This window comes from Struthio camelus, chromosome 5, assembly GCF_040807025.1.
Source record: "Struthio camelus isolate bStrCam1 chromosome 5, bStrCam1.hap1, whole genome shotgun sequence".
Lineage (NCBI taxonomy): Eukaryota > Metazoa > Chordata > Aves > Struthioniformes > Struthionidae > Struthio > Struthio camelus.
In genome coordinates this window covers 67809963-67828404 of record NC_090946.1, presented here as the reverse complement: position 1 = coordinate 67828404, position 18442 = coordinate 67809963, and positions in this window count along the sequence as shown.

The window sequence follows — 18442 nt, the reverse complement described above, 5'->3', positions numbered from 1 at the left end:
TCCCATAGCAAATCTTGTTATGCGAAAATGTAAGACTATTTTCTGTGAGCATTTGGCGTTCATGCCTGAAAACTGCTGGGAAAAATAGTGTTGGTTTATTCAGTCATGTGATATTCATGCATGGAAGGTGGAAAGAGAAAGCTGCTTGGTGGACCAAAGTGAATTTGCTTACTAACAATAAACATTCTTGCATTAATTTGCTTAACTTCTGCTATGTCGAAGCACCATCTCAGGCTGTTAGATGATGAACACGTCATTTTTCCTAAGCAGCGATGAAATGATGTCTAAGCCTAGTGCTATGTTTTGGTCTCATGATTTTGGTAATGTGAGACAAAACAGGGAGAGCTCTCTTGGTTCCCAGCAGGCTTTTTTCATATGTGCGAGTGAAGTTTGTTTGGTAAGACTTTAATCTATTAAAAAAAAAAAAATTCTATAAATATATATATTAACAAGATTCAGGACTGCTTGCCTTCTGTGCTTAAGGAGATTTTTTTTTTTTTAAAGCATATTCAGCTGAGGAAATTTAATTTGACTTTCTATGCATTCAATAAAGAACTGTTAACCTAATGGAAATAAAAGAAGAACTAAAGGATGAAAAGCTCAGGTTAGTCTGTTCCACCGCACCTTAATTCTACTGCAAGAAGCTTCTGGCTTCTCCCTCTTCTGTTGCCTTGAGACCTAAACCAGCTGCCTTGCAGAAACTCCAGGATTTATTCGTTGTTGGTAGCAGTATGGACTAAGTGGGATGAAACTTTATATGGCCAGTAATACATAGGAAGCTGGACTAGGGAAATGGCCCTTTTGGTCCCAAAATCTGGGAAGCTCCAAATGCTGCTGAAGTGATGGTCTGTTGGTGATTGTAGACCAAGGCCATGTTGTGGAAACTGATTCATGATGGTAGTCCCAAAGAAAATCATCCTGGCTACTTGTGAGAGGACAATGCTCTCCACATGAAAGAAGGTTTGAGTGATGCTGCTTTAATCAAGCCATCCTAACTCCATTAGGTGTAATATTCATTGTAATAAATAATACTTTAGAGGTGAGTGATCCTGGGGAGGTACGCTGCAGAAACCTGAAGAAACTATGCTGAATCCCTGATCTTTAAATGAGTGAATCACTTGGGCAGACAGAAGAAATAGATTCTTACAGTGCCCCTTTTTCTTTGATTAGATCCTTTTGCAGGCAACCATAGATTTAAGGTGAAGTAACTTGAGGAGGTGCAGTTTGGCCCCGAATCACTTTTGTATACAAAATGAAGATCTAAAAAGTCTTCATGGAGATCTAAAAGCCTCAAAAAGTCTTTGTACCAGGTTGACCATTAGACAGTTCGGGCTTCCTCTGAACGATACGATTTTTAGTTTCATGGCTTGTGTTTGAAAATGTGATTTGATCTGACTGATTTATGTGACAACAATGAGGCAAATCATTAAAAATGCTTCTAAAACCTGGCTTTTGGCACTACTCTGCTAGGCCATGATACTCAGTAAAATATCCTTATAATAAGCATAAATAAGGTCAAGCACTGAGCTATCTAAAAATTAAGAGGTAAATTTATGACTTCTAAAGGGTACCAAATTCATTGCTTCAAAACTTTATAAGGATATAGTAAATAATTGGTTGATAAGTAATCAAGATGGAATGATCTGCAGAGGAAGAGACTGTAAATTGATTTCATTAGGGCTGAAGTCAAACATCCAAATAAGATGAGTGAGAGACTAAGATTCCCCTTGGAACAGTGGGAACAAAAATGTGACAGCTGCATGTGCTGGATCATAACCAGAACTCAAGGCTGCTTCAGTTGCTTAAAGCTGAAGACTGGGTAACTGTCTTCTGTGCTGTACAGCACTCTCTTGAGTGAGATGGCAAAAGGGCCCAAAACAGTAATGTTGGATGTTATGTAGAGCAAAATGCTGTGGCAGCACAGAGGATAACCATACTTGAAGGTGGTAGAATGGACTGACATCCAAATAGCACATGCCCACAAATGAAGTTTACTTATCACTTTCTAAGTTTTTATTTTGCAGTAAGAATTCTTTTAAAGGTGAAAATGACTACATTTTTTTTTGGTTCTTGGGTATAAACTGCAAGTACTGTGTATGTATCCCAGGACTACAAAGTAAATGCATTTAACATATGGGTCATTTTTATTTTCTTTTAAAGCAAATAGAGTAGAACTGGAAGCATAAGTACTGTGTATTTATGCAGTGTTAAGCAGATCTTATTAGTAACATCGGCAAGTTTGGAGTTCTCACAGGTAAAGAATAAAGTGCAGGATTTGGTACAAAGGGTACTGTGGATCAACCTTCTAAAGCTGCATACTGATCTTTCCTGGGCTCCTCTTATCTTGTGGCAGAAATATGGAGTAGCAGAGCTGCAGTGGTTTGGTTTTGACTCTCTAATTTTAACTCTTTCTTGTTATCAGATAACTGTCACTTGTGTAGGCTCCAGTGTGCAGTAAACTCTGAAAGGCTGGAGGTAAGAGGAGGATAGCCTATAGGTTCTTGGACATCAGGGCTGTCTTTGCAGCGTGACCTATGTTATTGGCAAAGCAGGTTCAGTTTATGCAAAGAATATGGAAAGTTCTCTCTAGAGCATTAACTCCATTTAGCATCTGAGGACACCCTGACAAGATGCACTGGGAATCCTTTATTTTTAGTTAAATGTAATTAATTTAATTTTGGCAAGCTTTAAGTCATTATTAACTTAAGTGATCATAATACCTAACAGCACCATTTAGTGCACTGGTCATTTATCCTCCTGGAGACTAGTGGCTCACGTGGACAGATCCTGCATTAAAATGGAAGTGAGGGGGTCTGATTCCTTCTCTCCACGTGTAAGTATTCCAGCATATATCCACTGACATGATTTGATGTTTGGAAAGCTGACTTGCAGCTTGCAGTCTACCGCTGTTCTCATCAATCGTATGGAAAAGTATGACAAATCACTCTTATCAGATATGAACATTTACTATAAAACTTTAGCTTTGAGTACAAGGGTTTGAGGAAAATGAAGGTTTAGCTCATTGAAGTCAACTGGAGATGGTTTCAGACTGGCCTTCTTAAGCTCTGAAAACTTGAAACCAGCTATGGATTGATAGGGCCGGTATATTTTATTTTCATTAACTTTCCTGTGAAAACATGTATATAGTGAACTCTGAGTGTTTTCAAAATCTAAACAAATGTTTGCTTGTTTTTCATTTTGCTTTCAGCAAACAACTCACTCACTTAATAAAATCAATTTGCCACTTCATAAGAAGTAGTATCGCAGGCTTTTCTTTACCAACATAAAAGAGAACATATTGTCCCGATGCTTTTGCACATGGGCCTTGGCCAAAGGGGAAATACAGTAAAAAGGCAAGCTGGTTTGAAAATGCTCTAGAGTATTAACGGATCTCTCTCTCTCTCTTTTTTTTTTTTTTTTTTTTTTATACAAACCACTGAAGTGGAAATATTAGTATACTGGAAGAGAACATTAAACTTGAAATGTATCACAGGAGTAATGTCAAATGGATCCCTAAAGTATAACGCAAAAGTCCCTGGCCTGGTAGAAAGCAAGACAACTTTTACTTTTAGCTGTGGGGCGAAGTACACAGCATGCAGCTATTTTTTCTGGACTACTTAGAGAGAACAAGCAATGAAACTGTATTTTTGCATGGAGGGGGTAGAATATAGTCTTTAATACACAGGGAGGAAGTGACTGGGACGGTGTCTTCACTTCACATTTTAACCTGACACAGAGAATATTGTGCAATTCCACTCTGTTGCCTGGATTTCCTTTTAGAAACTGGAGCATTAAGACCAGTCAATTGATCTGCCCTTTGTGAAAAAATTTTTTTAAAAGCTTTGTTTCCCTAGATCTGGGTGTAAACACATTTCCGCAGTCAGTGCGGATAAGAAGATTGGGGGATGGTTCCTTTATAAACATGCTGTCCTTAGGTATACAAAGGTACTGCTGCTTGGGGTAATACAACCTGTGGACTGTGATAATTTACAGTAGCTTCTTAGTCACTGCTTTTAGATATTTGATCTTATTTTAATGAGAGTAAGTTAACGGTCAGCTCTATCTCACTCTTCTGTAAATTCCTAGAGGCCTTTTGTTTCTATTTGGACAACCATGAGACATAGAAACATTTGTTCCTTAATGACCAAGATAGAGAAATGCCCTGAGTAAAACTTAAAACAAATGACATTTCAGAACAAGTGATAAATTGATGGACTAATTCCTTAGCTATTTTGGTATCGTCTTAAAAAAGAAGTACAAGTAAATAGCAGCTGAATACATTTTATTTCAACAAATTTAAAACTGTCTGATCTTTTTTGTGAGTACCACTTAATACAACAAAATGAAGCTTATTTCCAGGAAAGCATCTGGGGAGTCACCTAATCTTTGTTCCTGTGCCTTGCTGCCCTCACACAAGAAGTTGCATCAGTCATGGGGGTTACTTGTGTGTTCTAGATCAGTGACACAGACAGCAGCTGCTTCCAAACCACTGCACGCTTCTCTTTTTCTCTGCTGTGCAAGCCCAAGATTGCCGAACATCATCTTAGGATCTCGCTTCATGTTACCGTATGTTTATATTGAAATGTAAGCAAGAGATTCAGTTTTTCTTAAAGCTAAACAGTGGCTAAATGAACCTTCTCTTACTGCTTGGTTGCTATTTCTCCCTCTCCCAACTCCTTTTTTTTACGTGCTTGTGTTGGGTTAAGCCAGCTAATACAAAATGGCATCCAAGAAATAAAAGTGACTTGCACAAGAATAAAGGGATTTCCGTCTCCAGTACCAACGCACTGAAGTATGCTGGTTAAGTGAAGGCTAGAGCTTTCAAAGAACAAATCAAGAAGACAAAAGGGTTCAAATCAGTTGAAAGGAATGAAGCTCTGTGAAACCAAAGGTTTCAAGTAGAACTGGACTTCAGCCATGTAATGAAGGCCTAAGAGAGCAAGAATTGTTATTGATTGCTTCCAAAGTTAGTTATCATGTGGCCCTTGCCATGATAGATGCATGGCTTTTCTCGCTTTCTAGTATAAGATTTTTTTCTCCCTCTCCACTAATCACCTTTTTGTGTGTAAATACATTTAAATCCTTGGGAGATTACAAATCATCTTCTGTTTTTCAGCCTAAATATTAGTGATGGTCAGGCTATACTAATTTCTTCTCACTTTCTGACTTGGGGTGGTATCTTTCCAGCTGTGTGTCTGATAAGTTAGTATTAGATGATGGATCCACTTGTGACAGCAGAGGACTGAGTAAGGTCTCAGGAGTTCCTTCAGTTCCTTTATTCATTTTGCTTTTCTTCTCCTTCCTCTAGTGTATTTATTCATAGAACAATCATGTCTGCGTGGCGTTAAAAGCATCATGGAAATACTGGAGCTACTTTGCAGTCCAGAAGGAGAATACAATTTCTTCAGGACAGAGAGTTCCTCCTGAGAGGCCTGACAGTATATTTAATGGATTTAAAGTTTTATTCTTGCCTGCTTTATGGTTTTTCATGTTGTCAGCTTTCTTTTTTCTGAGTAGAATGTAATGAATAATAGTAACTGCTGCCTTGTTAATAGGATTGGGTGCTCTGGACCACAATTTGAAAGGAAATATACCTATATTTCTGTATTAATTTCATCTGCTTTCATTAACTTCAGGGTCAGTTTGCTTGTTTTTTTCTAACCTACAGTATATATTTATAGCATCTTTTTCTTCCTCTCTTTAGGGTCCAAGTCGGATAGGTCTCTTATTTGTATACTTTTTATTGTATGTTTTATAATAAGCCTTTCCTGTAAATCATTGTCTCAAGTGATTGTGCCAAGCAACTGGGAGAAACCAGAAAGAAGATCAAACAAAACAGGATCAGGGTGTACGCAGCATCTGCTGATGATTTAATGTGATAGTGCTGAATATGCTTTTTCCAGGTGATGTATTTTTTACTTTGTTCCTTTTTTTTTTTTTTTTCCAAATTTTCATTCATGCATTCTAGGTCTTTAAAAAGCTCCTGGAGTGGTCTACACAGCTACATTAAATTATCAGTAGACTTCTTCTACTGATGGGCTTCCAAATTAAGCTAGTAATGTCTAGCAATGACCATAATTAGCATGATCCTCACCTTAAATCCAGAGAATGCCAACCATCCCATTAGCCTGCTACATGGCATTATTGATCTGAAGAGGCCTGAACTGATTCTGACTTCTGATTCATAGTAAGTCGTGTCTGGTCAGATGAAACCAGCAATAGAGCAGTATGTTCTCTTGCATTCTGAAAACAGTCCAGTTCATATCCAAACTCCTGTGCCCAGTTCTGATATAAACAAACATCTTCATTAATTTTCTTAAGAAAAGACTTATATATGACTTGTTAATCTTCTTGTCATATGTAGCATAAATAGCAGTTCTTGGCAAAGCTGAGGCTTATTACATATGCTGAAATCTTGATTCATCGTTCTTATCCCTGTTTTGGCAAAAGAATCAGGGTGTTTCTAAACACTGGAAATTCCTTCATGTCTCAATTTTATTATGCAGTGCAGAAATTAATGAGTAAGGCTCCTCTTGAGACAGCTTCAGCATATGTTTCACCCATTAGCTGTCTGCAAGTTCAGAGAGTAAGTTGTTCTGAAAACCTTGTAGTTGTCTCTGGAAGGCATCAAATCCCATAAGCAAAACAATCGGACTTCTGAAATCTCATGAGACATGCAGGTGGTAGCTCAACTATAAGCCAAATGCTGAAGTTAGCATGACCTGTCTCATCATTGTCTCTTACCTGTAATGTACATCTCTTTGTATGCTGGTTCTGGCACAGGTGGTGATGGTGCAGGTGCTCTGCCTTGTACTCTGAGCATAGACCCCTATGCCATTCTCCAGTCTAACAGTCACAATCCTAACATACACATACAACATACACATAAATACAGACCACCAGACCCTCAAGGGTGCACACACACAGACACATGCACACACATATGCACGCTTAGGATTTATAAGGCCAATTTGGTACAGTTCGTAGAGTAGAGAAGAAGTTCCATGGAGTTAACCCAGCCAGCTGAGGAAATGGTCCATCATGAGCTCCAGGTGTGATATGCATACTATCTGTAGAGCTCCACAGAATGGCTCTACAAACAATATCAGTTTGGTTCAGAAGGACATCTTGATCTGATCTTTCTTCAGGCTGTTTAATAAGAGTTGATGAAACACTTCTGGTTTTGGAGAGGTGTCCCCAATGGCATGACTTGGGAAGATGACAAGTCCTCTTCGGCCACATGCATTTTGGTAGAGTTTTGGGATGTGGTGGAAAACATATTCACTGTGGGGACAAGGTGGTTCTGTTCAAAACAATTGCTAGATGTGCAGTTCCCACATGGAGTAACATTGATAAAACTGAAGGATTAGAAGACTCGAAGGAAGAGGAAAGGGAAGTTACGGCAAAGTGAATGCAATGCACTAAAAGCAGTCTATGTTCTCACTTGTCAAAGTTTATTTCTTGTCAAAGATTATTTCTTAATTTTCTTAATTGCTTAATCTTGTATGTATGGCTGCTTGCACATAGGAATGGCAGGTGCCTAACCAGAAATCTTTTTGTTGGAGTCAGAAAGATGTTCAACTACGTTCTCCTTAGGACTGAGAGAGAAATGTCTGTAGCATGAGAATTTTTAGCTCTTACGGTGTAGGTGGTTGGGTGCTGAAAAAGGACTGGTCCAGGATCTGTGTTCATCCTGCTGATATCATGTGCAGCCTCAGGGAAGCAACAACATTTGTCACTTGTGACTGCATAGGGTTTGGAGTGGTGAGTGTTCTGCTCTGTGCTAGGCTTCCAGGTGATAACCAGGTCAGCAGGTGGATGGTGTCTAGTCATCTAAGCTGTGATGTCTCCTTCTGAGAGCGGAATGGTTGTTTTTGGCAGAGGAGTCTGGCTTACATTCAAATGATGAAAACCAGCTCTGTCCTAGCTAGGCCTACAGCTTACTACAGTCTTGAAACTTGAAGTCTGCTAAATTTGAGCACTGTTTTCTGATGTGTGTGGACCTGGATTGACAGTCATGCCAGAAAGTCCCAAACAAGGTGAATTGTGAAAAACAGCTCACAGAGCTCTATCACAGATCTCAGAGATCTATTAGAGCAGCTCTTATACTGGACATGCTCTGCAGATACCAGCTGAATGCAGGGTATTCGACTGCAAGGGCTCAACTTTCCAAGAAATGGATACTCGACAATTTGATGAGGTTATTGCAAAGCTAACCAGAGTCCCTGTGGACTGTGCTATCCCTTTTATAATTTCTTCTTTTCTCCGTGTGTAGAAAATGAAAAAGGGTTTGGAAATGGGCTGAGGATCAGGCGTTGAGGAAAGAGTTTGTTCCTCTTCGTGGTTAGACAGTAAGATCCTAGATGTGGGCATAGAAACCAGCTGAATGCCGTATGCATAGGAGTGAAAAAGGATTGAGGATTACTCCTCAGTGTTTAATTTAATGAATGTGCAGCCTGCTGGCTATTTCTCTGTCTATGTCTGTCATTCCTGAAGAGTGGTCTGACTCCTGTAGAGAGTTTTTCTGCCTTTGCTTGTTCCTTCCTGCTCCTGCTGTCCTTGTATGAAAATGGGCCTGGATTCTGTACCACAAGGGGGAGAATGAAGAATAAGCGGTAGTCATGGATGAACGCTTTGTCTTGATTTACTGCAAATATCCAAGCAAATTCTCAGTAACAATTAAGGGGGGAAAAAAAGTGTCTTAGCAACAAACAGCAGCAGAACCTAGGAACAAGGAGGCAGGATGAGGTGGCATTTCTTTGGTTATCTTGGCGTGCTTTAAGGGAGTGTTTTTCAAAGATGCATAAAAGGAATTAATATAATGGAGAAACAGTAACAAATGTTATACAATGTTTTAATTTGTATGCAGTCTGTCATCTTCCACTCCAGGGAGCTGTTCAAGCACACTTTCATTTAACCTCCTCATTTATGTGTATGGTGATGAAGTATTGTTCTGATCTCATGCATGAAGAAATTATGATGCAGGGCCACATTAGAAGAAAGCAGCTTATGCAAACCTCCTGGATTCTGTGTCTCTGCAAACTCAGCCCCTGCCCCTGGATGTCAACAATCCGGTTCTGGTGCAGGGAGTGCTGCTTCTCTGAAATCGGAAGAAGCCAGAAAGGAGGCAATGAGTGAGACAAGTTGAAAGAGAGCCAGCTCTTAGAAAAGGGAGCTGATTTAGCTCTAGACCAGCTTAGCACTAGTGACTAAACTAGATGAAGCCTGCAGGCCACAGGTCTGAATTGTAAATGAGCTCGAGAGATATTGCTGAGGATGTGACTGCAAAACTAGCTAGAACCAGGCCTCAAAGATACAGAACACAACGGACAGGTAACGGTTAACCTTTGGATAAGAGAAGGCACTATGAAGCAAGAATATAGCAACCGTCCTGGGACATAGACGTGAACCAATCAAGAGGAAAGAGACCACTGACTTAGTAAAGAAGATTGAAAGAGACTGTCACGGGCAGGTGGGGAAATAAGACTGTAAGGAGTATAATTACGTCAAAATTTCTTTGTTCAGGGTCCCTCCCCAGAGGCACCCAGCTCGAGCTCTTACTTTGCTATACCATCATTTAAATAAGTAATTAAATTCACTGCTAGACTCTGGAAACCTAGGGTCGAACTATTTCCATAACATGAACAGTAAATTTACTGGTTGGTCTCTTTGTGGTGTTGTTTTTAAAGCAGATATTTTCAGTTGCTGGAGATGAACTCCCTCTCCTCTCAGTGGACTATTTCTGCACCAAGACTAGAAGTCCATGCCCTAGTTTTGGAGTTTTCAGGGACTTTACTACAATTCTCTTCTACTAACACCATTCTTTAGCTCCACAGTGAACACTTTTTTTCTAGCAGGCATTACAGGTCAGGTCCTGCCATTGGATGCTTGATGGTAACTCTCCCCAAGTTAGTATCTCTCAGAAATGGTCCAATTCCAGAACTGGCTCAGCAGGTTATGTAGAACTGAGTTTCACTATTGTCAGGGGAAAAGACAAACTCGAGTGGGAAGCACTGAAGACTCAGCCTTGCTGCCTATCGCAAAGGCAGGAGAGGAAGGCAACTGGTGACTACAGGAGGGACTGGGTCTCCTAGCATTTTATTTTTCTGTATTTCTGGACCTTTCCATTACTAAAAGCAATATCCAGCCTTTTCACAGTTCTGCTGGAGGCAAATGCGTGTTAGAGGCTTCACTGCTCTGCTTCCTTAGGCAGCTGTCTACTTTGCCCGTGTCTAGAGTTGGCCTCAATCTGACCGGGGCAAATAAAGAGGGATACTGCAGACTAGTTTCTCCTTCAGCTGCATATTCTGTGAGCGTTTATCATCTGAGTGACAGAAATAAAGCCCCAAATTATGTCCAGTGGAACTGGTATATTTGTGAGCACAGACTAGGGTTATGCGTGACCCTGGCAAGAACGGAAAAACCTCCCAGTTGCTTTGGGATGTATCACTGTGTGGGGGGCTTTGTTTCCTTCATAGCTGAAAGGAGGATACAAAGGAGGTGAGGACTGATACAGGGATACAAGGGGCTTACATGGTAATGAATACAGTACGACTCTAGTCCTAGGAGAAGCATTGTAGACACCAGCAGCACCAGGGAAAAATGTAAAGCAACTAGTAAACGCAGTCTCCATAATGTGTCAGGTTTTGCAGTCTGAGCAGCCTTCCCATGCTAGATGATGAAATAAACTGCTTCATTGTGTACCATAAAGAATATATCACACGTGTTTCTCTGCTTTTGTATGTTTGTACCATGTGAAACTGATGATGTGTTTCCAGCTTACTGTTGCAAAATGGCTGCAAAGACCATCAGTCATCTTGTCTAGTTTCCCCCTTTTTTCCATTCTATTTTTTGTTGCTTCAGTCTGCAGCTTCACATTAAGAAGTCTTTGGCAACTATACCTGCCTAAGAAGCTCATACCTCACAGCTCATTTGTTCCTGTGTATCGCAGCACCCTGACTTCTCAGTGGTCACTGAAGCCCATTTATCATGCAGCTGTTACAGTCCAGTAAAATTAAATGCATGATGCATGCCACCTTTTTACTCCACTCTCCTAACTTTTTTCAGTGCTTTTCTATCTTGAAAAAATTGGAATGGAGACTACAAAAATATTGTCCATAGCTTTTCAATACAGGAACTTGTAGAAAGGCTTGAAATGAGAGAGAGAAATAGAAGGGGCCATGGGTATGTGAGGAGGAACAGTTGGTAACTATTATTCTGTTTTGTTAAAACATTTTCTTACTGAAAAATGTCACCAGATCTTTCTTGGAAAGCATCACCACTGTGATGCTCTTGCTTGATGGTTTGTTAATGAGCAAAATAGAAGGGATTGTATGAGAAGTCACTTGGAGGATTCGCTAATGATTCTGCCAAGTTAATGAGTTAGGAAAAGGCTGGTCCACAGCATTTAATCTTGCTTGGAAAATGATTCATCAGTATGAAAGGTAGCTGAAGTTCACCATCAGATAAGGTAAGGGAGAGAGAAGATGTTTAATAAGAAAGGACTGTGACGGCATGTGCTAGTAAACTGTTCCATGCTGATGAAATCTGAAGTTTAAAAGGAAGTTAGCTTTTTAATAATAGATAACTACAGTGAATCATCATAGCAAGTGCGTCTAGAGTGGTCTGGAAAGAAGCTGCACGTTATCTAGTATCTCATCTACATTTGTTTACATTTTGAAAGCAGAATGTAAATAATCATCTCTATCTTAACCGGACAACAATTTCACAAAATGAAATTGAAATTCTGAAATTTTCGTTACAAAGCTGTCCTGTGTTTTTCCACAAGTGACTGAAATTAATGATGCGCCTCTCTATGAAGCACATGTCAAAACCCCCATTGACCACGGTTTGGGGTTTTGTTGGTACGCCTTTTTTTTTTTTTTTTGCTGCTGTTTGAGGAAGGGGATGATGACCTTGATTAAACTCTTGCATTTCTGTGCATACACCTGTACCTCCAGCACGATTGCTTAAAGGTGTCAACCTGTATTGTCCATGTAACAGATAAATTTATAAATGCTGTTTTGTACATAGCCTTGGGCTCTTCAGTTTAAAGTTTTGCTCCAGTCCTTATTCTTGGCTATTTTTGAGAAGCACACAGTGGTTTTGATGCAAGTGAGCAATTCTGAATTCCTGTCTGAGGAGCCAGGGTAGCAAGAGCTCCAAATTTGATTCCCTGACCCTTTGGGGACTGGAGAGCAAGAGGAAGGGGGGTCTAATCTCTGCAGAGCTCTCTCCACTGAGGAATTCCTAATATCCACTGCCCCCAGGGGTGCAGCTGCACCAAGGATATGCAGTTTAAAGGGGAAGGATGATATCGTAAGATTCACAAAATATATGAAAAGATTTTGTATCTGAGAAGGGTTAGGCCAAACTTAATCCACAACATGTATAACAAAGCTCCCATTAATATCTGTAATGCTGTTCTGGAAGTGCTTTAAGCAGTTTAACTTTGAATACGCGCACACCACGTGAGACTTGGGGGAAAAAAAGAGAAATATCGTTAGGCTAGCATTGCAAGAAAGCGTAACAGAGACACAGAAGCCTTTCAAGAGGAAGTAACTGTTGGTTTGAAACCTAGCATTATAACTTATGTTGGACGCTATACTGCTGTCCCTGTGGGACTGCTCGTCTAACCATAACAAATACCATGTTTTAGGTGCAGATACTGTTGCTGTATCTATGATATTGTTGCCGCTAATGTTATACTCAGTCATGTGACTCCTGGCCCTGTCGTGGTCTTCTTCTTCCCAGGAAAGCATTCAGTCAAGCTGGACATCACACCTGTGGAGGTCTTGGCTCCGTTTCAGGCTAAAGACCTCTGTCTGAGGAGAGTGCTGAGGGCAAGAGGACCTTGATACTAACTTGTGCCACACTGGGACTTTGCAGTGAAATTTTTCAGGACAAGTTTCCCTTTTTCTGTCTCTGCTGTTGACAAGCAGGTGGGTAGAAGCACAGGGTGCTACTGGTGATGAAGTGAGAGACAAGTCCCTGTAGCCTTTGCAAAGCACTTGAGTCCTTTTCACCCAGCAAAATATCCTTGTTTACTAGTACCATAATACTACGTAGTATTATTGTAACATTGCATCATTCTTAGCATCCAGAGGATTCAGACAATAGCCCTGGTTATGTCCAAGAACCTCAGTCTTAGAAATTTTATTATTCTATCCTGCTCACCTCTACTCTATCCTAGTCATCCACTAGAATCTTACTTCCCTTTTATCCTCCTTCCCAGCACCAACCAAAAACCCAAGAGAAAATAATATTATGCATGTGTATTTCTAAAGCAGAAACAAACCCAGGCTCATTTTCTGTGTACTTTACTATGCCTGAAGCCCATGAAGCAATACAAGTGTTAAGCAGCTGCCGTCAGTTACTGCATCAAAGAAACTTCCATTAATGTAGTAGGATTTTTATTCTAATCTCACACCAAATAAGCATCGACTGTAACCGCTCAAGGGGTTTTGACTGAATGTCAGCTGAGCAAAGGAAAGATGACACCTTGGGAACTTTGGTCTTCAAGGGCTGATGAGGTGATACTTCCAGAGGGACAAGAAAGCTAAAAGGCAACCAAGCAGAAGGAGGTTGATGTGAAGGCAAAGCTGGCCTTGGCAGGACTGTTTGTTAGCTTTTTAACCACATAACCCACTGGCTGAGGGAAGAGAAGGAGAAGAAAATAACAACAGAAAAAACGCGGTCAAAAGCAGAACTGCTGACCAGCTCATTTTTTTGGTCTTCTGTTCTGACGCTTGGTGCTTGGAGCAAAAACCAAGGGGGAAAAATTCATTCATAAAAGTCTGCAACACAGATAGAGAATGCTTCCCTTCTTGCTCCTGCCAGCCTTGACCCTTTTGTCTGCACTCCATCCGTTTCCTAGTCTGTTCATATTCCACAGCCTTCAGTTCTGTACTCCCTTCCTCCTCCTATTTTCCGTGATGCCCCAGCTACTGTAACGCCATCCCTGCTAGCTCCCACTCATCTTGCATTTTGTTTCTTCTTCCATATGCCACTTCCGATACTCCATTTCCCCTGTAGGTTTCTGTCCTATTTTGAGAATTAAAATAGCTCAAGGGCATTTGTAGCTGGGGGCAAGGAGGTGATGGATGCCAGCAATAATGCAGAGAAGGAAAATTTGAAGTGTTTAAAATCTGACCTTGTGAACAATGACGCATGATTCCCCTAGCAATGCCTCTCTAATTCCCTGCTTTCCTTTGCCAGTATGTAACTATGAGCTGGCTATAAACGCTGTAGTAATAAAGATGTTTAGAAAGAGTATGAAGCATACAAAGGATGTTTCTGTCTTTCTAAAAATCAGGCACAGGTACAAATGACTTCCCAGCCTTGAATGTAATAGCATCTTGCTATTAAATATTAATATTAAATATATTAAATATTCACAGTTAATACCCATGGAAGAGGTGTGCGTGTGTGGAAAGAGAGTGAGAGAGAATGCGTGTTGGAGGGAGGGAAAAGAAGAGAAATGGGATTTTGTTTTCTGTTATTGTTGTTCCTTTGTCTCCAAAATAGTTTTAATTTCATATTATATGTGAAGCACAACCAGTTGTGAAGTAGGGTGCTGGGTATGATGACAGGTTGCAGGGGGGAGGAAGGGCTGTTCACAGCTCATGCTCTACCTGCCCAGTGACAAGGAGCAAAGAAATGTGTGCGAGGAGGAGGGGATTGTCTTATCTGCTCATGATGCAAAGGTCACTGAGATTTAGTGGCAGTCTATTCTCATTTTGTGCATCTCTGCTATGCTCCAATAATCCCAATATGACATTTCATTCCAATTTAAGGAGGGAAACAAAACTTTACAAGAAAAGATTTCATTCCTTAAAGTTCCAGGTGGTTTTCCTCTCCTATCTGATTGTGATCTGTTTGTATTTTCTCACAGATACTGAAGAACAGAAACATATTGGCATTTTTAGTTCTGATTTCTCACAAAACTGGAGATAATAGATATCTACCTCTTCGTGAAATGCTACCTGGATTTCAGTACTAGTTATGAGGTGCTGAAGAGTTGAGAATTGTACTTCAACCCTGGAAAATTAGGTTCCTACTGTTTTAATGTAAAGGTGTTGCTTGTTAGGTTCAGTGTGGTATTTACTTGCTTTTCTGCTCTAAGTGAGAGGGAGAGTTGCACAGACCAAAAATCTTCTGTTGTGCCTTGGACCAGAAGCTAAGGATGCCTGATTCACAACAAATTGGTCAAGCTTCATTTGCTTTATGATTTACCTTCATGTGCCCTATTCATTTTGTCTTCCTCTTGAGCAAAAGAGTCTTCATGTTTGTAGCTTTAGTTGCAAAAAGTGAATGGTTAAAGGAGCAGGTTACAAGTGAAGAACAGGAAAAATCTGCCAAGCCCTTAGTCTGGATATACGCATTCGAAGCGTTTCTGCACTTAAAAGCTGAAATAAATGCTCAGCTGATTTAAATGACATGGACATTCAGTTTTGCTGAAAGGGTAAAAAAGCCATCCTTGCTTCCTGTTCCTGAAGTAGTCCTCTCTCTCCACTTCCAAATGATTGTTATAAGCCAAAAATAGTGTGTGTTATTAAGTTATAAATTTTGAAACAGGAAAAGCCTGTGCAGGCATGTTCAATTGCTGCCATTTTAGTAGGTTTGTCAACCCTTAAGAATATCCTAGACAAACTTCTTTGGATAAACAAGTTCTCCTTTATTCAACTCAAACAGACAGACTCTTGTTTAATTAAAACTCTATTAATTATCTGCTTGAGAAATTCTAGTAGCAGCAGAAATCCTGGTAAAGAAGAGCATAGGCAATACGGCAAGGAAGATGCGGTGCCTGCTTGCATTAACTGGAAGCTACTAGTCAGATTAACCATCTCTTGCCTCACTGGGTAGTAGATCTTGGATATTTCGGTATCACTGTACAGAGAAATCCCCCAAACCAGTTTTGCGTGCCACACATGACACACAACCCTATTTGTTAAGAGCAAGTCAGAGCCACAATTTCAGCATCAATTTTGAATTCTCCCAAGTTCTGAGGGGCAGCAGCTGCAGGTTTTTGTTTGGACTCATTTTTCTAATCTAAGCTTGCTAAATTGGAACTGATGGCTTTGCAAGATCGGGTTGCTAAGACAAGGAATTAACTATTTGTTCTTGAAATCTTGTATTACAGTTATAGCGTGGCTGAAAACAACCCAGGAGGGAGAAGCTGGACTGCTGGTTCCAAGACATGACAAAGAAGTCCTCACTTTGGTACCCCAAAGAGTGCTTTCAAGCAACTGAGATCGTGGGAGTTCAGAGGGGTGTCATTTTACTATTGGTGATCTTAAAAATGTCCTCGAATTCTTTGGGTGTCTAAAAGTAGACAAAATACAGCAGCAAAAATAAATCAATTGAGATTTATTTTGACTTAAAAGGTTATTTCAAAACAAGATCCATCTACGAGGAGTTTGAGGGTTCAGGAAGAGGAGAATCTTCCTGATGGTTTGCTTTCATTTTTTCCAAGCAGTATACTAACAGTCCCCTCTTCACTCCTATAACTAACTCCTATAACTATAACTCCTAAGGGAGACTCAGCTTTTCTGCTACACCTGGGAGTCTGGGCTGTCACGCAGCAAATCCCATGCGTCAGCACTGAGCCGGCTGCAGTGCTAGGAAAGTGCACTGAGATGTTCGTGGCATGTGGCCCTGCCCTGGGAGCGGGCAGGAGGTCCACCTGGGAGGGGCCCTGCAACAAAAAAATAAACTCTTCATTTCCCTTTCAGAATTCAATGCACTACCTGGGGTTTATCTGGGGTAATTTTTGTAATATGGAAATGCTAGCAAGCCTTTTCTCAGGGAGTTTGCAGATAAAGTCATACGGAGGTGAGAGAGTTGAAAGTCATAACTTTCAAGAGCCTGAGCAATGAACAGTTCACACAGGCTTTCTGGGTTTTGAGCCGTTTGAGGTTTGCTTACGAGTTAGGAAAGAACAAGGACCCCTTAAAGGAGGATATTGATACTTTTTACTTAATTTGTTTAAAACTGTTAAACCTGAACTACTTTTTTAATACATATGGTGTTAGTGTACTTTTACTCCATAATTTTTTTCTCTTCTGTCACGTTAGTTTTGATCTATCATAATTCCTTAAAAGTTTTTAAACTGTTGACCTTGATATTATGCTAGTAATGTCAGACTTAGTAAAATTTTAAAAAGATGTGATGATATCCAAACACTGAAGTTCAGCTGGGTTGTCCCAAAGACAGGTACATTTTTTGTTACTAAGTTTTCCAGATTTGGGAATTAACAAAAAGTAAATAATTTTTTTTTAATAGTCCTATTATTTAAGACTTTAGTAACCTGAATACATGATAACTCAGATATATTATTGCCTGGCATAATAGAAACAGTTCCACTGCTTCTGGTGAGGGGGAAAAAAGTCTCAATCAGTAAATGGTAATGAGTACAAAGTGTTTTTTGGGGTTTTTTTTTATAGTTTCAATTTTTTTCAGTAGCATAAACAGCTGATGAAGACAAGACGAACTGTAGATGAGAACAGTCATCTTCCAATGCTTTCTCTTAAAATAAAAATCATAGAATAGTATCCACTGCCTCATTATTGCCTGAAAAATCTCTTTAGTAAAGACTGCATGTCTGCAGATTAACACTGAACCTGTGGAAATAATCTCCCATATGAACAGGAAAGAATGTGCATGAAGTGATTTATTGTCAGATTTAGTGCTGGAGATTATTTCGTGCCTTGTACGGGAGAGTTCTTCTTCAGGGTGCAGTTACTCATATCAGCAAGAGCTAAAACAGAAACAGCCCTTACCCGTTACCTGCATATTACAGTGCCTACAGCATCATTAGCTTCTAAAGTCATTCTCTGTAAGTAAAGGATGTCGTCTCATTGTCCTTTCCATAAATTCAGCACTGTCATAACAGAATTTCCATATTCTGAAAATTTAATTTTGTACATACTTTGATTAATTTGTTTTAACGTAGGCCGGTTCGTTTACCAGCCCTGGAGAACTGGCCCTACCATCTTGCTCAAATACGCTACCAGAGTTTAGTGAGTTTATTTTAGCCTTACTTTAGACATCCACTGTAGTGAAGCATTATTCAGAAGTATGTAATTTGGGGACCAGGCTCAAGGGAATAGAACATAGCTGGAGGGCAAGGTTAGATTCTCTGTGAGGTTGGCGTTTGCTAGAACGAATACTCAAGACATGCTGAACTCTTTTGCTTTTCTGACATTTTACCCTCACAGTATGTTATAATTACATATATTGTCTGCAACTGGTACTAAATTATGTCTATAGCTTTCATTTATCACCAGAGCATTCATTATGCATGTTACATAAAGTGTTACATTCTCTAACGTTTTGCTGTAAAAGCCACTATGATTGCAAAAAGCGTTATGTGACACAGAGGTGATAGTGTTCAGCAGTAACGATGTATTTGGTAGTATTTATGGTGTTATAGGAGCGCCCA